The sequence below is a fragment of the Salvelinus alpinus genome, chromosome 10 (assembly GCF_045679555.1).
Source record: "Salvelinus alpinus chromosome 10, SLU_Salpinus.1, whole genome shotgun sequence".
Taxonomy (NCBI): Eukaryota; Metazoa; Chordata; class Actinopteri; order Salmoniformes; family Salmonidae; genus Salvelinus; species Salvelinus alpinus.
The window spans coordinates 57,111,522-57,133,075 of record NC_092095.1 but is presented as its reverse complement, the minus strand read 5'-3'; the positions used below and the strand labels follow the sequence as shown (position 1 = coordinate 57,133,075).

Below are 21,554 nucleotides of genomic sequence, written 5' to 3'. Positions count from 1 at the left end.
CCTGCAGACAATATTTTTTTCTCCCTGCCAATACAATCCAGTGACAACGACCGACGAGTTGTGCGTTCCACCTTTTGTTATTTGCCTGTTTGTGGCCCGCCGGTGAAATTCGTGCAATTCTCTTCCAACCTCTCATCAACTAGCTGTTTTTGCAAAATGTTAGAAATACGATAGTTATTCACTGCTTATGTTAACTAGGTGTTATTTCCAGTATCGTAAGTCATTTATTTGTCAACTGGATATTACAAAGCAGAATGACTTGCAGGTGTTAAAAGATTGTCAGAAGTGGGATTTGAACCCACGCCTCCAGGGGAGACTGCGACCTGAACGCAGCGCCTTAGACCGCTCGGCCATCCTGACTGTTTACAAATGGTCTTGGTGTCGGGATAAAGGGTACTAGGCAAAAGTAGAAATAGGCACGGCCTCCTGAGATCACCACAAAGACCAGTAAATGCACAATAGAGATCACCACAAAGACCAGTAAATGCACAATACTGACTTGCACTTTCAACATCAAATAGACATTGGTTTTTATCAATTAAAAACTCCAGTCATTGATTTATCCTCAATATGTCCTTCAATGGAAAAGGCGTAGTAAATCGTCATTGATTGAGCGCTAAAGTGGCCTCAGAATATGGCCATTCTGATATAAAATACCTCAGATAAGACTGAAAAAGTGTCTGGAAGTATCAGCAACCATCAGGGTAAGAGTGACAACAGGACCACATGTCAAAATGGGGGAAATCTTAGCAAATGACTTAATGGTTATTTTCAACGCAATCGTGTTTGATTTTTTTTTGGGGGGGGGGGGGGTATAACAAGGGATCTCACCTGTGACCCGTGGCTTGACTTTAGATGCGGCGAGTTCAATTACCCTGCAGACAATATTTTTTTCTCCCTGCCAATACAATCCAGTGACAACGACCGACGAGTTGTGCGTTCCACCTTTTGTTATTTGCCTGTTTGTGGCCCGCCGGTGAAATTCGTGCAATTCTCTTCCAACCTCTCATCAACTAGCTGTTTTTGCAAAATGTTAGAAATACGATAGTTATTCACTGCTTATGTTAACTAGGTGTTATTTCCAGTATCGTAAGTCATTTATTTGTCAACTGGATATTACAAAGCAGAATGACTTGCAGGTGTTAAAAGATTGTCAAAAGTGGGATTTGAACCCACGCCTCCAGGGGAGACTGCGACCTGAACGCAGCGCCTTAGACCGCTCGGCCATCCTGACTGTTTACAAATGGTCTTGGTGTCGGGATAAAGGGTACTAGGCAAAAGTAGAAATAGGCACGGCCTCCTGAGATCACCACAAAGACCAGTAAATGCACAATAGAGATCACCACAAAGACCAGTAAATGCACAATACTGACTTGCACTTTCAACATCAAATAGACATTGGTTTTTATCAATTAAAAACTCCAGTCATTGATTTATCCTCAATATGTCCTTCAATGGAAAAGGCGTAGTAAATCGTCATTGATTGAGCGCTAAAGTGGCCTCAGAATATGGCCATTCTGATATAAAATACCTCAGATAAGACTGAAAAAGTGTCTGGAAGTATCAGCAACCATCAGGGTAAGAGTGACAACAGGACCACATGTCAAAATGGGGGAAATCTTAGCAAATGACTTAATGGTTATTTTCAACGCAATCGTGTTTGATTTTTTTTTTTGGGGGGGGGGGGGTATAACAAGGGATCTCACCTGTGACCCGTGGCTTGACTTTAGATGCGGCGAGTTCAATTACCCTGCAGACAATATTTTTTTCTCCCTGCCAATACAATCCAGTGACAACGACCGACGAGTTGTGCGTTCCACCTTTTGTTATTTGCCTGTTTGTGGCCCGCCGGTGAAATTCGTGCAATTCTCTTCCAACCTCTCATCAACTAGCTGTTTTTGCAAAATGTTAGAAATACGATAGTTATTCACTGCTTATGTTAACTAGGTGTTATTTCCAGTATCGTAAGTCATTTATTTGTCAACTGGATATTACAAAGCAGAATGACTTGCAGGTGTTAAAAGATTGCCAGAAGTGGGATTTGAACCCACGCCTCCAGGGGAGACTGCGACCTGAACGCAGCACCTTAGACCGCTCGGCCATCCTGCCTGTTTACAACTGGTCTTGGTGTCGGGATAAAGGGTACTAGGCAAAAGTAGAAATAGGCACGGCCTCCTGAGATCACCACAAAGACCAGTAAATGCACAATACTGACTTGCACTTTCAACATCAAATAGTCATTGGTTTTTATCAATTAAAAACTCCAGTCATTGATTTATCCTCAATATGTCCTTCAATGGAAAAGGCGTAGTAAATCGTCATTGATTGAGCGCTAAAGTGGCCTCAGAATATGGCCATTCTGATATAAAATACCTCAGATAAGACTGAAAAAGTGTCTGGAAGTATCAGCAACCATCAGGGTAAGAGTGACAACAGGACCACATGTCAAAATGGGGGAAATCTTAGCAAATGACTTAATGGTTATTTTCAACGCAATCGTGTTTGATTTTTTTTTGGGGGGGGGGGGTATAACAAGGGATCTCACCTGTGACCCGTGGCTTGACTTTAGATGCGGCGAGTTCAATTACCCTGCAGACAATATTTTTTTCTCCCTGCCAATACAATCCAGTGACAACGACCGACGAGTTGTGCGTTCCACCTTTTGTTATTTGCCTGTTTGTGGCCCGCCGGTGAAATTCGTGCAATTCTCTTCCAACCTCTCATCAACTAGCTGTTTTTGCAAAATGTTAGAAATACGATAGTTATTCACTGCTTATGTTAACTAGGTGTTATTTCCAGTATGGTAAGTCATTTATTTGTCAACTGGATATTACAAAGCAGAATGACTTGCAGGTGTTAAAAGATTGTCAGAAGTGGGATTTGAACCCACGCCTCCAGGGGAGACTGCGACCTGAACGCAGCGCCTTAGACCGCTCGGCCATCCTGACTGTTTTCAAATGGTCTTGGTGTCGGGATAAAGGGTACTAGGCAAAAGTAGAAATAGGCACGGCCTCCTGAGATCACCACAAAGACCAGTAAATGCACAATAGAGATCACCACAAAGACCAGTAAATGCACAATACTGACTTGCACTTTCAACATCAAATAGACATTGGTTTTTATCAATTAAAAACTCCAGTCATTGATTTATCCTCAATATGTCCTTCAATGGAAAAGGCGTAGTAAATCGTCATTGATTGAGCGCTAAAGTGGCCTCAGAATATGGCCATTCTGATATAAAATACCTCAGATAAGACTGAAAAAGTGTCTGGAAGTATCAGCAACCATCAGGGTAAGAGTGACAACAGGACCACATGTCAAAATGGGGGAAATCTTAGCAAATGACTTAATGGTTATTTTCAACGCAATCGTGTTTGATTTTTTTTTGGGGGGGGGGGGGTATAACAAGGGATCTCACCTGTGACCCGTGGCTTGACTTTAGATGCGGCGAGTTCAATTACCCTGCAGACAATATTTTTTTCTCCCTGCCAATACAATCCAGTGACAACGACCGACGAGTTGTGCGTTCCACCTTTTGTTATTTGCCTGTTTGTGGCCCGCCGGTGAAATTCGTGCAATTCTCTTCCAACCTCTCATCAACTAGCTGTTTTTGCAAAATGTTAGAAATACGATAGTTATTCACTGCTTATGTTAACTAGGTGTTATTTCCAGTATCGTAAGTCATTTATTTGTCAACTGGATATTACAAAGCAGAATGACTTGCAGGTGTTAAAAGATTGTCAGAAGTGGGATTTGAACCCACGCCTCCAGGGGAGACTGCGACCTGAACGCAGCGCCTTAGACCGCTCGGCCATCCTGACTGTTTACAAATGGTCTTGGTGTCGGGATAAAGGGTACTAGGCAAAAGTAGAAATAGGCACGGCCTCCTGAGATCACCACAAAGACCAGTAAATGCACAATAGAGATCACCACAAAGACCAGTAAATGCACAATACTGACTTGCACTTTCAACATCAAATAGACATTGGTTTTTATCAATTAAAAACTCCAGTCATTGATTTATCCTCAATATGTCCTTCAATGGAAAAGGCGTAGTAAATCGTCATTGATTGAGCGCTAAAGTGGCCTCAGAATATGGCCATTCTGATATAAAATACCTCAGATAAGACTGAAAAAGTGTCTGGAAGTATCAGCAACCATCAGGGTAAGAGTGACAACAGGACCACATGTCAAAATGGGGGAAATCTTAGCAAATGACTTAATGGTTATTTTCAACGCAATCGTGTTTGATTTTTTTTTTTTGGGGGGGGGGGGTATAACAAGGGATCTCACCTGTGACCCGTGGCTTGACTTTAGATGCGGCGAGTTCAATTACCCTGCAGACAATATTTTTTTCTCCCTGCCAATACAATCCAGTGACAACGACCGACGAGTTGTGCGTTCCACCTTTTGTTATTTGCCTGTTTGTGGCCCGCCGGTGAAATTCGTGCAATTCTCTTCCAACCTCTCATCAACTAGCTGTTTTTGCAAAATGTTAGAAATACGATAGTTATTCACTGCTTATGTTAACTAGGTGTTATTTCCAGTATCGTAAGTCATTTATTTGTCAACTGGATATTACAAAGCAGAATGACTTGCACGTGTTAAAAGATTGTCAGAAGTGGGATTTGAACCCACGCCTCCAGGGGAGACTGCGACCTGAACGCAGCGCCTTAGACCGCTCGGCCATCCTGACTGTTTACAAATGGTCTTGGTGTCGGGATAAAGGGTACTAGGCAAAAGTAGAAATAGGCACGGCCTCCTGAGATCACCACAAAGACCAGTAAATGCACAATAGAGATCACCACAAAGACCAGTAAATGCACAATACTGACTTGCACTTTCAACATCAAATAGACATTGGTTTTTATCAATTAAAAACTCCAGTCATTGATTTATCCTCAATATGTCCTTCAATGGAAAAGGCGTAGTAAATCGTCATTGATTGAGCGCTAAAATGGCCTCAGAATATGGCCATTCTGATATAAAATACCTCAGATAAGACTGAAAAAGTGTCTGGAAGTATCAGCAACCATCAGGGTAAGAGTGACAACAGGACCACATGTCAAAATGGGGGAAATCTTAGCAAATGACTTAATGGTTATTTTCAACGCAATCGTGTTTGATTTTTTTTTTTTGGGGGGGGGGGGTATAACAAGGGATCTCACCTGTGACCCGTGGCTTGACTTTAGATGCGGCGAGTTCAATTACCCTGCAGACAATATTTTTTTCTCCCTGCCAATACAATCCAGTGACAACGACTGACGAGTTGTGCGTTCCACCTTTTGTTATTTGCCTGTTTGTGGCCCGCCGGTGAAATTCGTGCAATTCTCTTCCAACCTCTCATCAACTAGCTGTTTTTGCAAAATGTTAGAAATACGATAGTTATTCACTGCTTATGTTAACTAGGTGTTATTTCCAGTATCGTAAGTCATTTATTTGTCAACTGGATATTACAAAGCAGAATGACTTGCAGGTGTTAAAAGATTGTCAGAAGTGGGATTTGAACCCACACCTCCAGGGGAGACTGCGACCTGAACGCAGCGCCTTAGACCGCTCGGCCATCCTGACTGTTTACAAATGGTCTTGGTGTCGGGATAAAGGGTACTAGGCAAAAGTAGAAATAGGCACGGCCTCCTGAGATCACCACAAAGACCAGTAAATGCACAATAGAGATCACCACAAAGACCAGTAAATGCACAATACTGACTTGCACTTTCAACATCAAATAGACATTGGTTTTTATCAATTAAAAACTCCAGTCATTGATTTATCCTCAATATGTCCTTCAATGGAAAAGGCGTAGTAAATCGTCATTGATTGAGCGCTAAAGTGGCCTCAGAATATGGCCATTCTGATATAAAATACCTCAGATAAGACTGAAAAAGTGTCTGGAAGTATCAGCAACCATCAGGGTAAGAGTGACAACAGGACCACATGTCAAAATGGGGGAAATCTTAGCAAATGACTTAATGGTTATTTTCAACGCAATCGTGTTTGATTTTTTTTTTTTGGGGGGGGGGGGGTATAACAAGGGATCTCACCTGTGACCCGTGGCTTGACTTTAGATGCGGCGAGTTCAATTACCCTGCAGACAATATTTTTTTCTCCCTGCCAATACAATCCAGTGACAACGACCGACGAGTTGTGCGTTCCACCTTTTGTTATTTGCCTGTTTGTGGCCCGCCGGTGAAATTCGTGCAATTCTCTTCCAACCTCTCATCAACTAGCTGTTTTTGCAAAATGTTAGAAATACGATAGTTATTCACTGCTTATGTTAACTAGGTGTTATTTCCAGTATCGTAAGTCATTTATTTGTCAACTGGATATTACAAAGCAGAATGACTTGCAGGTGTTAAAAGATTGTCAGAAGTGGGATTTGAACCCACACCTCCAGGGGAGACTGCGATCTGAACGCAGCGCCTTAGACCGCTCGGCCATCCTGACTGTTTACAAATGGTCTTGGTGTCGGGATAAAGGGTACTAGGCAAAAGTAGAAATAGGCACGGCCTCCTGAGATCACCACAAAGACCAGTAAATGCACAATAGAGATCACCACAAAGACCAGTAAATGCACAATACTGACTTGCACTTTCAACATCAAATAGACATTGGTTTTTATCAATTAAAAACTCCAGTCATTGATTTATCCTCAATATGTCCTTCAATGGAAAAGGCGTAGTAAATCGTCATTGATTGAGCGCTAAAATGGCCTCAGAATATGGCCATTCTGATATAAAATACCTCAGATAAGACTGAAAAAGTGTCTGGAAGTATCAGCAACCATCAGGGTAAGAGTGACAACAGGACCACATGTCAAAATGGGGGAAATCTTAGCAAATGACTTAATGGTTATTTTCAACGCAATCGTGTTTGATTTTTTTTTTTTGGGGGGGGGGGGTATAACAAGGGATCTCACCTGTGACCCGTGGCTTGACTTTAGATGCGGCGAGTTCAATTACCCTGCAGACAATATTTTTTTCTCCCTGCCAATACAATCCAGTGACAACGACTGACGAGTTGTGCGTTCCACCTTTTGTTATTTGCCTGTTTGTGGCCCGCCGGTGAAATTCGTGCAATTCTCTTCCAACCTCTCATCAACTAGCTGTTTTTGCAAAATGTTAGAAATACGATAGTTATTCACTGCTTATGTTAACTAGGTGTTATTTCCAGTATCGTAAGTCATTTATTTGTCAACTGGATATTACAAAGCAGAATGACTTGCAGGTGTTAAAAGATTGTCAGAAGTGGGATTTGAACCCACACCTCCAGGGGAGACTGCGACCTGAACGCAGCGCCTTAGACCGCTCGGCCATCCTGACTGTTTACAAATGGTCTTGGTGTCGGGATAAAGGGTACTAGGCAAAAGTAGAAATAGGCACGGCCTCCTGAGATCACCACAAAGACCAGTAAATGCACAATAGAGATCACCACAAAGACCAGTAAATGCACAATACTGACTTGCACTTTCAACATCAAATAGACATTGGTTTTTATCAATTAAAAACTCCAGTCATTGATTTATCCTCAATATGTCCTTCAATGGAAAAGGCGTAGTAAATCGTCATTGATTGAGCGCTAAAATGGCCTCAGAATATGGCCATTCTGATATAAAATACCTCAGATAAGACTGAAAAAGTGTCTGGAAGTATCAGCAACCATCAGGGTAAGAGTGACAACAGGACCACATGTCAAAATGGGGGAAATCTTAGCAAATGACTTAATGGTTATTTTCAACGCAATCGTGTTTGATTTTTTTTTTGGGGGGGGGGGGGGTATAACAAGGGATCTCACCTGTGACCCGTGGCTTGACTTTAGATGCGGCGAGTTCAATTACCCTGCAGACAATATTTTTTTCTCCCTGCCAATACAATCCAGTGACAACGACTGACGAGTTGTGCGTTCCACCTTTTGTTATTTGCCTGTTTGTGGCCCGCCGGTGAAATTCGTGCAATTCTCTTCCAACCTCTCATCAACTAGCTGTTTTTGCAAAATGTTAGAAATACGATAGTTATTCACTGCTTATGTTAACTAGGTGTTATTTCCAGTATCGTAAGTCATTTATTTGTCAACTGGATATTACAAAGCAGAATGACTTGCAGGTGTTAAAAGATTGTCAGAAGTGGGATTTGAACCCACGCCTCCAGGGGAGACTGCGACCTGAACGCAGCGCCTTAGACCGCTCGGCCATCCTGACTGTTTACAAATGGTCTTGGTGTCGGGATAAAGGGTACTAGGCAAAAGTAGAAATAGGCACGGCCTCCTGAGATCACCACAAAGACCAGTAAATGCACAATAGAGATCACCACAAAGACCAGTAAATGCACAATACTGACTTGCACTTTCAACATCAAATAGACATTGGTTTTTATCAATTAAAAACTCCAGTCATTGATTTATCCTCAATATGTCCTTCAATGGAAAAGGCGTAGTAAATCGTCATTGATTGAGCGCTAAAGTGGCCTCAGAATATGGCCATTCTGATATAAAATACCTCAGATAAGACTGAAAAAGTGTCTGGAAGTATCAGCAACCATCAGGGTAAGAGTGACAACAGGACCACATGTCAAAATGGGGGAAATCTTAGCAAATGACTTAATGGTTATTTTCAACGCAATCGTGTTTGATTTTTTTTTTTGGGGGGGGGGTATAACAAGGGATCTCACCTGTGACCCGTGGCTTGACTTTAGATGCGGCGAGTTCAATTACCCTGCAGACAATATTTTTTTCTCCCTGCCAATACAATCCAGTGACAACGACCGACGAGTTGTGCGTTCCACCTTTTGTTATTTGCCTGTTTGTGGCCCGCCGGTGAAATTCGTGCAATTCTCTTCCAACCTCTCATCAACTAGCTGTTTTTGCAAAATGTTAGAAATACGATAGTTATTCACTGCTTATGTTAACTAGGTGTTATTTCCAGTATCGTAAGTCATTTATTTGTCAACTGGATATTACAAAGCAGAATGACTTGCAGGTGTTAAAAGATTGTCAGAAGTGGGATTTGAACCCACGCCTCCAGGGGAGACTGCGACCTGAACGCAGCGCCTTAGACCGCTCGGCCATCCTGACTGTTTACAAATGGTCTTGGTGTCGGGATAAAGGGTACTAGGCAAAAGTAGAAATAGGCACGGCCTCCTGAGATCACCACAAAGACCAGTAAATGCACAATAGAGATCACCACAAAGACCAGTAAATGCACAATACTGACTTGCACTTTCAACATCAAATAGACATTGGTTTTTATCAATTAAAAACTCCAGTCATTGATTTATCCTCAATATGTCCTTCAATGGAAAAGGCGTAGTAAATCGTCATTGATTGAGCGCTAAAGTGGCCTCAGAATATGGCCATTCTGATATAAAATACCTCAGATAAGACTGAAAAAGTGTCTGGAAGTATCAGCAACCATCAGGGTAAGAGTGACAACAGGACCACATGTCAAAATGGGGGAAATCTTAGCAAATGACTTAATGGTTATTTTCAACGCAATCGTGTTTGATTTTTTTTTTTTGGGGGGGGGGGGTATAACAAGGGATCTCACCTGTGACCCGTGGCTTGACTTTAGATGCGGCGAGTTCAATTACCCTGCAGACAATATTTTTTTCTCCCTGCCAATACAATCCAGTGACAACGACCGACGAGTTGTGCGTTCCACCTTTTGTTATTTGCCTGTTTGTGGCCCGCCGGTGAAATTCGTGCAATTCTCTTCCAACCTCTCATCAACTAGCTGTTTTTGCAAAATGTTAGAAATACGATAGTTATTCACTGCTTATGTTAACTAGGTGTTATTTCCAGTATCGTAAGTCATTTATTTGTCAACTGGATATTACAAAGCAGAATGACTTGCAGGTGTTAAAAGATTGTCAGAAGTGGGATTTGAACCCACGCCTCCAGGGGAGACTGCGACCTGAACGCAGCGCCTTAGACCGCTCGGCCATCCTGACTGTTTACAAATGGTCTTGGTGTCGGGATAAAGGGTACTAGGCAAAAGTAGAAATAGGCACGGCCTCCTGAGATCACCACAAAGACCAGTAAATGCACAATAGAGATCACCACAAAGACCAGTAAATGCACAATACTGACTTGCACTTTCAACATCAAATAGACATTGGTTTTTATCAATTAAAAACTCCAGTCATTGATTTATCCTCAATATGTCCTTCAATGGAAAAGGCGTAGTAAATCGTCATTGATTGAGCGCTAAAATGGCCTCAGAATATGGCCATTCTGATATAAAATACCTCAGATAAGACTGAAAAAGTGTCTGGAAGTATCAGCAACCATCAGGGTAAGAGTGACAACAGGACCACATGTCAAAATGGGGGAAATCTTAGCAAATGACTTAATGGTTATTTTCAACGCAATCGTGTTTGATTTTTTTTTTGGGGGGGGGGGGGTATAACAAGGGATCTCACCTGTGACCCGTGGCTTGACTTTAGATGCGGCGAGTTCAATTACCCTGCAGACAATATTTTTTTCTCCCTGCCAATACAATCCAGTGACAACGACCGACGAGTTGTGCGTTCCACCTTTTGTTATTTGCCTGTTTGTGGCCCGCCGGTGAAATTCGTGCAATTCTCTTCCAACCTCTCATCAACTAGCTGTTTTTGCAAAATGTTAGAAATACGATAGTTATTCACTGCTTATGTTAACTAGGTGTTATTTCCAGTATCGTAAGTCATTTATTTGTCAACTGGATATTACAAAGCAGAATGACTTGCAGGTGTTAAAAGATTGTCAGAAGTGGGATTTGAACCCACGCCTCCAGGGGAGACTGCGACCTGAACGCAGCGCCTTAGACCGCTCGGCCATCCTGACTGTTTACAAATGGACTTGGTGTCGGGATAAAGGGTACTAGGCAAAAGTAGAAATAGGCACGGCCTCCTGAGATCACCACAAAGACCAGTAAATGCACAATACTGACTTGCACTTTCAACATCAAATAGTCATTGGTTTTTATCAATTAAAAACTCCAGTCATTGATTTATCCTCAATATGTCCTTCAATGGAAAAGGCGTAGTAAATCGTCATTGATTGAGCGCTAAAGTGGCCTCAGAATATGGCCATTCTGATATAAAATACCTCAGATAAGACTGAAAAAGTGTCTGGAAGTATCAGCAACCATCAGGGTAAGAGTGACAACAGGACCACATGTCAAAATGGGGGAAATCTTAGCAAATGACTTAATGATTATTTTCAACGCAATTGTGTTTGATTTTTTTTGGGGGGGGGGGTATAACAAGGGATCTCACCTGTGACCCGTGGCTTGACTTTAGATGCGGCGAGTTCAATTACCCTGCAGACAATATTTTTTTCTCCCTGCCAATACAATCCAGTGACAACGACCGACGAGTTGTGCGTTCCACCTTTTGTTATTTGCCTGTTTGTGGCCCGCCGGTGAAATTCGTGCAATTCTCTTCCAACCTCTCATCAACTAGCTGTTTTTGCAAAATGTTAGAAATACGATAGTTATTCACTGCTTATGTTAACTAGGTGTTATTTCCAGTATCGTAAGTCATTTATTTGTCAACTGGATATTACAAAGCAGAATGACTTGCAGGTGTTAAAAGATTGTCAGAAGTGGGATTTGAACCCACGCCTCCAGGGGAGACTGCGACCTGAACGCAGCGCCTTAGACCGCTCGGCCATCCTGACTGTTTATAAATGGACTTGGTGTCGGGATAAAGGGTACTAGGCAAAAGTAGAAATAGGCACGGCCTCCTGAGATCACCACAAAGACCAGTAAATGCACAATAGAGATCACCACAAAGACCAGTAAATGCACAATACTGACTTGCACTTTCAACATCAAATAGACATTGGTTTTTATCAATTAAAAACTCCAGTCATTGATTTATCCTCAATATGTCCTTCAATGGAAAAGGCGTAGTAAATCGTCATTGATTGAGCGCTAAAGTGGCCTCAGAATATGGCCATTCTGATATAAAATACCTCAGATAAGACTGAAAAAGTGTCTGGAAGTATCAGCAACCATCAGGGTAAGAGTGACAACAGGACCACATGTCAAAATGGGGGAAATCTTAGCAAATGACTTAATGGTTATTTTCAACGCAATCGTGTTTGATTTTTTTTTTGGGGGGGGGGGGTATAACAAGGGATCTCACCTGTGACCCGTGGCTTGACTTTAGATGCGGCGAGTTCAATTACCCTGCAGACAATATTTTTTTCTCCCTGCCAATACAATCCAGTGACAACGACCGACGAGTTGTGCGTTCCACCTTTTGTTATTTGCCTGTTTGTGGCCCGCCGGTGAAATTCGTGCAATTCTCTTCCAACCTCTCATCAACTAGCTGTTTTTGCAAAATGTTAGAAATACGATAGTTATTCACTGCTTATGTTAACTAGGTGTTATTTCCAGTATCGTAAGTCATTTATTTGTCAACTGGATATTACAAAGCAGAATGACTTGCAGGTGTTAAAAGATTGTCAGAAGTGGGATTTGAACCCACGCCTCCAGGGGAGACTGCGACCTGAACGCAGCGCCTTAGACCGCTCGGCCATCCTGACTGTTTACAAATCGTCTTGGTGTCGGGATAAAGGGTACTAGGCAAAAGTAGAAATAGGCACGGCCTCCTGAGATCACCACAAAGACCAGTAAATGCACAATAGAGATCACCACAAAGACCAGTAAATGCACAATACTGACTTGCACTTTCAGCATCAAATAGACATTGGTTTTTATCAATTAAAAACTCCAGTCATTGATTTATCCTCAATATGTCCTTCAATGGAAAAGGCGTAGTAAATCGTCATTGATTGAGCGCTAAAGTGGCCTCAGAATATGGCCATTCTGATATAAAATACCTCAGATAAGACTGAAAAAGTGTCTGGAAGTATCAGCAACCATCAGGGTAAGAGTGACAACAGGACCACATGTCAAAATGGGGGAAATCTTAGCAAATGACTTAATGGTTATTTTCAACGCAATCGTGTTTGATTTTTTTTTGGGGGGGGGGGGGGGTATAACAAGGGATCTCACCTGTGACCCGTGGCTTGACTTTAGATGCGGCGAGTTCAATTACCCTGCAGACAATATTTTTTTCTCCCTGCCAATACAATCCAGTGACAACGACCGACGAGTTGTGCGTTCCGAGATGCCTTTTGTTATTTGCCTGTTTGTGGCCCGCCGGTGAAATTCGTGCAATTCTCTTCCAACCTCTCATCAACTAGCTGTTTTTGCAAAATGTTAGAAATACGATAGTTATTCACTGCTTATGTTAACTAGGTGTTATTTCCAGTATCGTAAGTCATTTATTTGTCAACTGGATATTACAAAGCAGAATGACTTGCAGGTGTTAAAAGATTGTCAGAAGTGGGATTTGAACCCACGCCTCCAGGGGAGACTGCGACCTGAACGCAGCGCCTTAGACCGCTCGGCCATCCTGACTGTTTACAAATGGACTTGGTGTCGGGATAAAGGGTACTAGGCAAAAGTAGAAATAGGCACGGCCTCCTGAGATCACCACAAAGACCAGTAAATGCACAATACTGACTTGCACTTTCAACATCAAATAGTCATTGGTTTTTATCAATTAAAAACTCCAGTCATTGATTTATCCTCAATATGTCCTTCAATGGAAAAGGCGTAGTAAATCGTCATTGATTGAGCGCTAAAGTGGCCTCAGAATATGGCCATTCTGATATAAAATACCTCAGATAAGACTGAAAAAGTGTCTGGAAGTATCAGCAACCATCAGGGTAAGAGTGACAACAGGACCACATGTCAAAATGGGGGAAATCTTAGCAAATGACTTAATGATTATTTTCAACGCAATTGTGTTTGATTTTTTTTGGGGGGGGGGGTATAACAAGGGATCTCACCTGTGACCCGTGGCTTGACTTTAGATGCGGCGAGTTCAATTACCCTGCAGACAATATTTTTTTCTCCCTGCCAATACAATCCAGTGACAACGACCGACGAGTTGTGCGTTCCGAGATGCCTTTTGTTATTTGCCTGTTTGTGGCCCGCCGGTGAAATTCGTGCAATTCTCTTCCAACCTCTCATCAACTAGCTGTTTTTGCAAAATGTTAGAAATACGATAGTTATTCACTGCTTATGTTAACTAGGTGTTATTTCCAGTATCGTAAGTCATTTATTTGTCAACTGGATATTACAAAGCAGAATGACTTGCAGGTGTTAAAAGATTGTCAGAAGTGGGATTTGAACCCACGCCTCCAGGGGAGACTGCGACCTGAACGCAGCGCCTTAGACCGCTCGGCCATCCTGACTGTTTACAAATGGACTTGGTGTCGGGATAAAGGGTACTAGGCAAAAGTAGAAATAGGCACGGCCTCCTGAGATCACCACAAAGACCAGTAAATGCACAATAGAGATCACCACAAAGACCAGTAAATGCACAATACTGACTTGCACTTTCAACATCAAATAGACATTGGTTTTTATCAATTAAAAACTCCAGTCATTGATTTATCCTCAATATGTCCTTCAATGGAAAAGGCGTAGTAAATCGTCATTGATTGAGCGCTAAAGTGGCCTCAGAATATGGCCATTCTGATATAAAATACCTCAGATAAGACTGAAAAAGTGTCTGGAAGTATCAGCAACCATCAGGGTAAGAGTGACAACAGGACCACATGTCAAAATGGGGGAAATCTTAGCAAATGACTTAATGGTTATTTTCAACGCAATCGTGTTTGATTTTTTTTTTTGGGGGGGGGGGGGTCTAACAAGGGATCTCACCTGTGACCCGTGGCTTGACTTTAGATGCGGCGAGTTCAATTACCCTGCAGACAATATTTTTTTCTCCCTGCCAATACAATCCAGTGACAACGACCGACGAGTTGTGCGTTCCACCTTTTGTTATTTGCCTGTTTGTGGCCCGCCGGTGAAATTCGTGCAATTCTCTTCCAACCTCTCATCAACTAGCTGTTTTTGCAAAATGTTAGAAATACGATAGTTATTCACTGCTTATGTTAACTAGGTGTTATTTCCAGTATCGTAAGTCATTTATTTGTCAACTGGATATTACAAAGCAGAATGACTTGCAGGTGTTAAAAGATTGTCAGAAGTGGGATTTGAACCCACGCCTCCAGGGGAGACTGCAACCTGAACGCAGCGCCTTAGACCGCTCGGCCATCCTGACTGTTTACAAATGGTCTTGGTGTCGGGATAAAGGGTACTAGGCAAAAGTAGAAATAGGCACGGCCTCCTGAGATCACCACAAAGACCAGTAAATGCACAATAGAGATCACCACAAAGACCAGTAAATGCACAATACTGACTTGCACTTTCAACATCAAATAGACATTGGTTTTTATCAATTAAAAACTCCAGTCATTGATTTATCCTCAATATGTCCTTCAATGGAAAAGGCGTAGTAAATCGTCATTGATTGAGCGCTAAAGTGGCCTCAGAATATGGCCATTCTGATATAAAATACCTCAGATAAGACTGAAAAAGTGTCTGGAAGTATCAGCAACCATCAGGGTAAGAGTGACAACAGGACCACATGTCAAAATGGGGGAAATCTTAGCAAATGACTTAATGGTTATTTTCACCGCAATCGTGTTTGATTTTTTTTTTTGGGGGGGGGGGGGGGGTATAACAAGGGATCTCACCTGTGACCCGTGGCTTGACTTTAGATGCGGCGAGTTCAATTACCCTGCAGACAATATTTTTTTCTCCCTGCCAATACAATCCAGTGACAACGACCGACGAGTTGTGCGTTCCACCTTTTGTTATTTGCCTGTTTGTGGCCCGCCGGTGAAATTCGTGCAATTCTCTTCCAACCTCTCATCAACTAGCTGTTTTTGCAAAATGTTAGAAATACGATAGTTATTCACTGCTTATGTTAACTAGGTGTTATTTCCAGTATCGTAAGTCATTTATTTGTCAACTGGATATTACAAAGCAGAATGACTTGCAGGTGTTAAAAGATTGTCAGAAGTGGGATTTGAACCCACGCCTCCAGGGGAGACTGCGACCTGAACGCAGCGCCTTAGACCGCTCGGCCATCCTGACTGTTTACAAATGGTCTTGGTGTCGGGATAAAGGGTACTAGGCAAAAGTAGAAATAGGCACGGCCTCCTGAGATCACCACAAAGACCAGTAAATGCACAATAGAGATCACCACAAAGACCAGTAAATGCACAATACTGACTTGCACTTTCAACATCAAATAGACATTGGTTTTTATCAATTAAAAACTCCAGTCATTGATTTATCCTCAATATGTCCTTCAATGGAAAAGGCGTAGTAAATCGTCATTGATTGAGCGCTAAAGTGGCCTCAGAATATGGCCATTCTGATATAAAATACCTCAGATAAGACTGAAAAAGTGTCTGGAAGTATCAGCAACCATCAGGGTAAGAGTGACAACAGGACCACATGTCAAAATGGGGGAAATCTTAGCAAATGACTTAATGGTTATTTTCACCGCAATCGTGTTTGATTTTTTTTTTTGGGGGGGGGGGGGGGGTATAACAAGGGATCTCACCTGTGACCCGTGGCTTGACTTTAGATGCGGCGAGTTCAATTACCCTGCAGACAATATTTTTTTCTCCCTGCCAATACAATCCAGTGACAACGACCGACGAGTTGTGCGTTCCACCTTTTGTTATTTGCCTGTTTGTGGCCCGCCGGTGAAATTCGTGCAATTCTCTTCCAACCTCTCATCAACTAGCTGTTTTTGCAAAATGTTAGAAATACGATAGTTATTCACTGCTTATGTTAACTAGGTGTTATTTCCAGTATCGTAAGTCATTTATTTGTCAACTGGATATTACAAAGCAGAATGACTTGCAGGTGTTAAAAGATTGTCAGAAGTGGGATTTGAACCCACGCCTCCAGGGGAGACTGCGACCTGAACGCAGCGCCTTAGACCGCTCGGCCATCCTGACTGTTTACAAATGGCCTTGGTGTCGGGATAAAGGGTACTAGGCAAAAGTAGAAATAGGCACGGCCTCCTGAGATCACCACAAAGACCAGTAAATGCACAATAGAGATCACCACAAAGACCAGTAAATGCACAATACTGACTTGCACTTTCAACATCAAATAGACATTGGTTTTTATCAATTAAAAACTCCAGTCATTGATTTATCCTCAATATGTCCTTCAATGGAAAAGGCGTAGTAAATCGTCATTGATTGAGCGCTAAAGTGGCCTCAGAATATGGCCATTCTGATATAAAATACCTCAGATAAGACTGAAAAAGTGTCTGGAAGTATCAGCAACCATCAGGGTAAGAGTGACAACAGGACCACATGTCAAAATGGGGGAAATCTTAGCAAATGACTTAATGGTTATTTTCACCGCAATCGTGTTTGATTTTTTTTTTTGGGGGGGGGGGGGGGGTATAACAAGGGATCTCACCTGTGACCCGTGGCTTGACTTTAGATGCGGCGAGTTCAATTACCCTGCAGACAATATTTTTTTCTCCCTGCCAATACAATCCAGTGACAACGACCGACGAGTTGTGCGTTCCACCTTTTGTTATTTGCCTGTTTGTGGCCCGCCGGTGAAATTCGTGCAATTCTCTTCCAACCTCTCATCAACTAGCTGTTTTTGCAAAATGTTAGAAATACGATAGTTATTCACTGCTTATGTTAACTAGGTGTTATTTCCAGTATCGTAAGTCATTTATTTGTCAACTGGATATTACAAAGCAGAATGACTTGCAGGTGTTAAAAGATTGTCAGAAGTGGGATTTGAACCCACGCCTCCAGGGGAGACTGCGACCTGAACGCAGCGCCTTAGACCGCTCGGCCATCCTGACTGTTTACAAATGGTCTTGGTGTCGGGATAAAGGGTACTAGGCAAAAGTAGAAATAGGCACGGCCTCCTGAGATCACCACAAAGACCAGTAAATGCACAATAGAGATCACCACAAAGACCAGTAAATGCACAATACTGACTTGCACTTTCAACATCAAATAGACATTGGTTTTTATCAATTAAAAACTCCAGTCATTGATTTATCCTCAATATGTCCTTCAATGGAAAAGGCGTAGTAAATCGTCATTGATTGAGCGCTAAAGTGGCCTCAGAATATGGCCATTCTGATATAAAATACCTCAGATAAGACTGAAAAAGTGTCTGGAAGTATCAGCAACCATCAGGGTAAGAGTGACAACAGGACCACATGTCAAAATGGGGGAAATCTTAGCAAATGACTTAATGGTTATTTTCAACCGCAATCGTGTTTGATTTTTTTTTTTGGGGGGGGGGGGGGGGTATAACAAGGGATCTCACCTGTGACCCGTGGCTTGACTTTAGATGCGGCGAGTTCAATTACCCTGCAGACAATATTTTTTTCTCCCTGCCAATACAATCCAGTGACAACGACCGACGAGTTGTGCGTTCCACCTTTTGTTATTTGCCTGTTTGTGGCCCGCCGGTGAAATTCGTGCAATTCTCTTCCAACCTCTCATCAACTAGCTGTTTTTGCAAAATGTTAGAAATACGATAGTTATTCACTGCTTATGTTAACTAGGTGTTATTTCCAGTATCGTAAGTCATTTATTTGTCAACTGGATATTACAAAGCAGAATGACTTGCAGGTGTTAAAAGATTGTCAGAAGTGGGATTTGAACCCACGCCTCCAGGGGAGACTGCGACCTGAACGCAGCGCCTTAGACCGCTCGGCCATCCTGACTGTTTACAAATGGTCTTGGTGTCGGGATAAAGGGTACTAGGCAAAAGTAGAAATAGGCACGGCCTCCTGAGATCACCACAAAGACCAGTAAATGCACAATAGAGATCACCACAAAGACCAGTAAATGCACAATACTGACTTGCACTTTCAACATCAAATAGACATTGGTTTTTATCAATTAAAAACTCCAGTCATTGATTTATCCTCAATATGTCCTTCAATGGAAAAGGCGTAGTAAATCGTCATTGATTGAGCGCTAAAGTGGCCTCAGAATATGGCCATTCTGATATAAAATACCTCAGATAAGACTGAAAAAGTGTCTGGAAGTATCAGCAACCATCAGGGTAAGAGTGACAACAGGACCACATGTCAAAATGGGGGAAATCTTAGCAAATGACTTAATGGTTATTTTCAACGCAATCGTGTTTGATTTTTTTTTTGGGGGGGGGGGGGGGTATAACAAGGGATCTCACCTGTGACCCGTGGCTTGACTTTAGATGCGGCGAGTTCAATTACCCTGCAGACAATATTTTTTTCTCCCTGCCAATACAATCCAGTGACAACGACCGACGAGTTGTGCGTTCCACCTTTTGTTATTTGCCTGTTTGTGGCCCGCCGGTGAAATTCGTGCAATTCTCTTCCAACCTCTCATCAACTAGCTGTTTTTGCAAAATGTTAGAAATACGATAGTTATTCACTGCTTATGTTAACTAGGTGTTATTTCCAGTATCGTAAGTCATTTATTTGTCAACTGGATATTACAAAGCAGAATGACTTGCAGGTGTTAAAAGATTGTCAGAAGTGGGATTTGAACCCACGCCTCCAGGGGAGACTGCGACCTGAACGCAGCGCCTTAGACCGCTCGGCCATCCTGACTGTTTACAAATGGTCTTGGTGTCGGGATAAAGGGTACTAGGCAAAAGTAGAAATAGGCACGGCCTCCTGAGATCACCACAAAGACCAGTAAATGCACAATAGAGATCACCACAAAGACCAGTAAATGCACAATACTGACTTGCACTTTCAACATCAAATAGACATTGGTTTTTATCAATTAAAAACTCCAGTCATTGATTTATCCTCAATATGTCCTTCAATGGAAAAGGCGTAGTAAATCGTCATTGATTGAGCGCTAAAGTGGCCTCAGAATATGGCCATTCTGATATAAAATACCTCAGATAAGACTGAAAAAGTGTCTGGAAGTATCAGCAACCATCAGGGTAAGAGTGACAACAGGACCACATGTCAAAATGGGGGAAATCTTAGCAAATGACTTAATGGTTATTTTCAACCGCAATCGTGTTTGATTTTTTTTTTTGGGGGGGGGGGGGGGGTATAACAAGGGATCTCACCTGTGACCCGTGGCTTGACTTTAGATGCGGCGAGGTCAATTACCCTGCAGACAATATTTTTTTCTCCCTGCCAATACAATCCAGTGACAACGACCGACGAGTTGTGCGTTCCACCTTTTGTTATTTGCCTGTTTGTGGCCCGCCGGTGAAATTCGTGCAATTCTCTTCCAACCTCTCATCAACTAGCTGTTTTTGCAAAATGTTAGAAATACGATAGTTATTCACTGCTTATGTTAACTAGGTGTTATTTCCAGTATCGTAAGTCATTTATTTGTCAACTGGATATTACAAAGCAGAATGACTTGCAGGTGTTAAAAGATTGTCAGAAGTGGGATTTGAACCCACGCCTCCAGGGGAGACTGCGACCTGAACGCAGCGCCTTAGACCGCTCGGCCATCCTGACTGTTTACAAATGGTCTTGGTGTCGGGATAAAGGGTACTAGGCAAAAGTAGAAATAGGCACGGCCTCCTGAGATCACCACAAAGACCAGTAAATGCACAATAGAGATCACCACAAAGACCAGTAAATGCACAATACTGACTTGCACTTTCAACATCAAATAGACATTGGTTTTTATCAATTAAAAACTCCAGTCATTGATTTATCCTCAATATGTCCTTCAATGGAAAAGGCGTAGTAAATCGTCATTGATTGAGCGCTAAAGTGGCCTCAGAATATGGCCATTCTGATATAAAATACCTCAGATAAGACTGAAAAAGTGTCTGGAAGTATCAGCAACCATCAGGGTAAGAGTGACAACAGGACCACATGTCAAAATGGGGGAAATCTTAGCAAATGACTTAATGGTTATTTTCAACGCAATCGTGTTTGATTTTTTTTTTGGGGGGGGGGGGGTATAACAAGGGATCTCACCTGTGACCCGTGGCTTGACTTTAGATGCGGCGAGTTCAATTACCCTGCAGACAATATTTTTTTCTCCCTGCCAATACAATCCAGTGACAACGACCGACGAGTTGTGCGTTCCACCTTTTGTTATTTGCCTGTTTGTGGCCCGCCGGTGAAATTCGTGCAATTCTCTTCCAACCTCTCATCAACTAGCTGTTTTTGCAAAATGTTAGAAATACGATAGTTATTCACTGCTTATGTTAACTAGGTGTTATTTCCAGTATCGTAAGTCATTTATTTGTCAACTGGATATTACAAAGCAGAATGACTTGCAGGTGTTAAAAGATTGTCAGAAGTGGGATTTGAACCCACGCCTCCAGGGGAGACTGCGACCTGAACGCAGCGCCTTAGACCGCTCGGCCATCCTGACTGTTTACAAATGGTCTTGGTGTCGGGATAAAGGGTACTAGGCAAAAGTAGAAATAGGCACGGCCTCCTGAGATCACCACAAAGACCAGTAAATGCACAATAGAGATCACCACAAAGACCAGTAAATGCACAATACTGACTTGCACTTTCAACATCAAATAGACATTGGTTTTTATCAATTAAAAACTCCAGTCATTGATTTATCCTCAATATGTCCTTCAATGGAAAAGGCGTAGTAAATCGTCATTGATTGAGCGCTAAAGTGGCCTCAGAATATGGCCATTCTGA

At 42.2% G+C, this 21,554-nt stretch overlaps 25 non-coding genes across 25 annotated transcripts; all 25 read right to left on the bottom strand.

Annotated features, from left to right (window-relative positions):
- Window positions 1-277: 277 nt before the first annotated feature.
- On the bottom strand, window positions 278-360 carry trnal-cag (transfer RNA leucine (anticodon CAG)). The gene has a single exon. It is a non-coding gene; the product is annotated as a tRNA-Leu (tRNA).
- Window positions 361-1,151: 791 nt separating this feature from the next.
- On the bottom strand, window positions 1,152-1,234 carry trnal-cag (transfer RNA leucine (anticodon CAG)). Its single transcript has one exon. It is a non-coding gene; the product is annotated as a tRNA-Leu (tRNA).
- Window positions 1,235-2,026: 792 nt separating this feature from the next.
- On the bottom strand, window positions 2,027-2,109 carry trnal-cag (transfer RNA leucine (anticodon CAG)). Its single transcript has one exon. It is a non-coding gene; the product is annotated as a tRNA-Leu (tRNA).
- A 756-nt stretch (window positions 2,110-2,865) lies between these two features.
- Window positions 2,866-2,948, bottom strand: trnal-cag (transfer RNA leucine (anticodon CAG)). The gene has a single exon. It is a non-coding gene; the product is annotated as a tRNA-Leu (tRNA).
- Window positions 2,949-3,738: 790 nt separating this feature from the next.
- Window positions 3,739-3,821, bottom strand: trnal-cag (transfer RNA leucine (anticodon CAG)). Its single transcript has one exon. It is a non-coding gene; the product is annotated as a tRNA-Leu (tRNA).
- A 792-nt stretch (window positions 3,822-4,613) lies between these two features.
- trnal-cag (transfer RNA leucine (anticodon CAG)) lies at window positions 4,614-4,696 on the bottom strand. The gene has a single exon. It is a non-coding gene; the product is annotated as a tRNA-Leu (tRNA).
- A 792-nt stretch (window positions 4,697-5,488) lies between these two features.
- On the bottom strand, window positions 5,489-5,571 carry trnal-cag (transfer RNA leucine (anticodon CAG)). Its single transcript has one exon. It is a non-coding gene; the product is annotated as a tRNA-Leu (tRNA).
- A 793-nt stretch (window positions 5,572-6,364) lies between these two features.
- Window positions 6,365-6,447, bottom strand: trnal-cag (transfer RNA leucine (anticodon CAG)). The gene has a single exon. It is a non-coding gene; the product is annotated as a tRNA-Leu (tRNA).
- A 792-nt stretch (window positions 6,448-7,239) lies between these two features.
- On the bottom strand, window positions 7,240-7,322 carry trnal-cag (transfer RNA leucine (anticodon CAG)). Its single transcript has one exon. It is a non-coding gene; the product is annotated as a tRNA-Leu (tRNA).
- A 792-nt stretch (window positions 7,323-8,114) lies between these two features.
- trnal-cag (transfer RNA leucine (anticodon CAG)) lies at window positions 8,115-8,197 on the bottom strand. The gene has a single exon. It is a non-coding gene; the product is annotated as a tRNA-Leu (tRNA).
- Window positions 8,198-8,986: 789 nt separating this feature from the next.
- Window positions 8,987-9,069, bottom strand: trnal-cag (transfer RNA leucine (anticodon CAG)). The gene has a single exon. It is a non-coding gene; the product is annotated as a tRNA-Leu (tRNA).
- A 792-nt stretch (window positions 9,070-9,861) lies between these two features.
- On the bottom strand, window positions 9,862-9,944 carry trnal-cag (transfer RNA leucine (anticodon CAG)). Its single transcript has one exon. It is a non-coding gene; the product is annotated as a tRNA-Leu (tRNA).
- Window positions 9,945-10,735: 791 nt separating this feature from the next.
- Window positions 10,736-10,818, bottom strand: trnal-cag (transfer RNA leucine (anticodon CAG)). The gene has a single exon. It is a non-coding gene; the product is annotated as a tRNA-Leu (tRNA).
- Window positions 10,819-11,572: 754 nt separating this feature from the next.
- On the bottom strand, window positions 11,573-11,655 carry trnal-cag (transfer RNA leucine (anticodon CAG)). The gene has a single exon. It is a non-coding gene; the product is annotated as a tRNA-Leu (tRNA).
- A 790-nt stretch (window positions 11,656-12,445) lies between these two features.
- trnal-cag (transfer RNA leucine (anticodon CAG)) lies at window positions 12,446-12,528 on the bottom strand. The gene has a single exon. It is a non-coding gene; the product is annotated as a tRNA-Leu (tRNA).
- A 797-nt stretch (window positions 12,529-13,325) lies between these two features.
- Window positions 13,326-13,408, bottom strand: trnal-cag (transfer RNA leucine (anticodon CAG)). Its single transcript has one exon. It is a non-coding gene; the product is annotated as a tRNA-Leu (tRNA).
- A 759-nt stretch (window positions 13,409-14,167) lies between these two features.
- Window positions 14,168-14,250, bottom strand: trnal-cag (transfer RNA leucine (anticodon CAG)). The gene has a single exon. It is a non-coding gene; the product is annotated as a tRNA-Leu (tRNA).
- A 792-nt stretch (window positions 14,251-15,042) lies between these two features.
- trnal-cag (transfer RNA leucine (anticodon CAG)) lies at window positions 15,043-15,125 on the bottom strand. The gene has a single exon. It is a non-coding gene; the product is annotated as a tRNA-Leu (tRNA).
- Window positions 15,126-15,920: 795 nt separating this feature from the next.
- Window positions 15,921-16,003, bottom strand: trnal-cag (transfer RNA leucine (anticodon CAG)). The gene has a single exon. It is a non-coding gene; the product is annotated as a tRNA-Leu (tRNA).
- Window positions 16,004-16,798: 795 nt separating this feature from the next.
- trnal-cag (transfer RNA leucine (anticodon CAG)) lies at window positions 16,799-16,881 on the bottom strand. Its single transcript has one exon. It is a non-coding gene; the product is annotated as a tRNA-Leu (tRNA).
- A 795-nt stretch (window positions 16,882-17,676) lies between these two features.
- On the bottom strand, window positions 17,677-17,759 carry trnal-cag (transfer RNA leucine (anticodon CAG)). Its single transcript has one exon. It is a non-coding gene; the product is annotated as a tRNA-Leu (tRNA).
- Window positions 17,760-18,555: 796 nt separating this feature from the next.
- Window positions 18,556-18,638, bottom strand: trnal-cag (transfer RNA leucine (anticodon CAG)). Its single transcript has one exon. It is a non-coding gene; the product is annotated as a tRNA-Leu (tRNA).
- A 793-nt stretch (window positions 18,639-19,431) lies between these two features.
- On the bottom strand, window positions 19,432-19,514 carry trnal-cag (transfer RNA leucine (anticodon CAG)). The gene has a single exon. It is a non-coding gene; the product is annotated as a tRNA-Leu (tRNA).
- Window positions 19,515-20,310: 796 nt separating this feature from the next.
- Window positions 20,311-20,393, bottom strand: trnal-cag (transfer RNA leucine (anticodon CAG)). The gene has a single exon. It is a non-coding gene; the product is annotated as a tRNA-Leu (tRNA).
- Window positions 20,394-21,184: 791 nt separating this feature from the next.
- trnal-cag (transfer RNA leucine (anticodon CAG)) lies at window positions 21,185-21,267 on the bottom strand. Its single transcript has one exon. It is a non-coding gene; the product is annotated as a tRNA-Leu (tRNA).
- Between the last annotated feature and the right edge of the window lie 287 nt (window positions 21,268-21,554).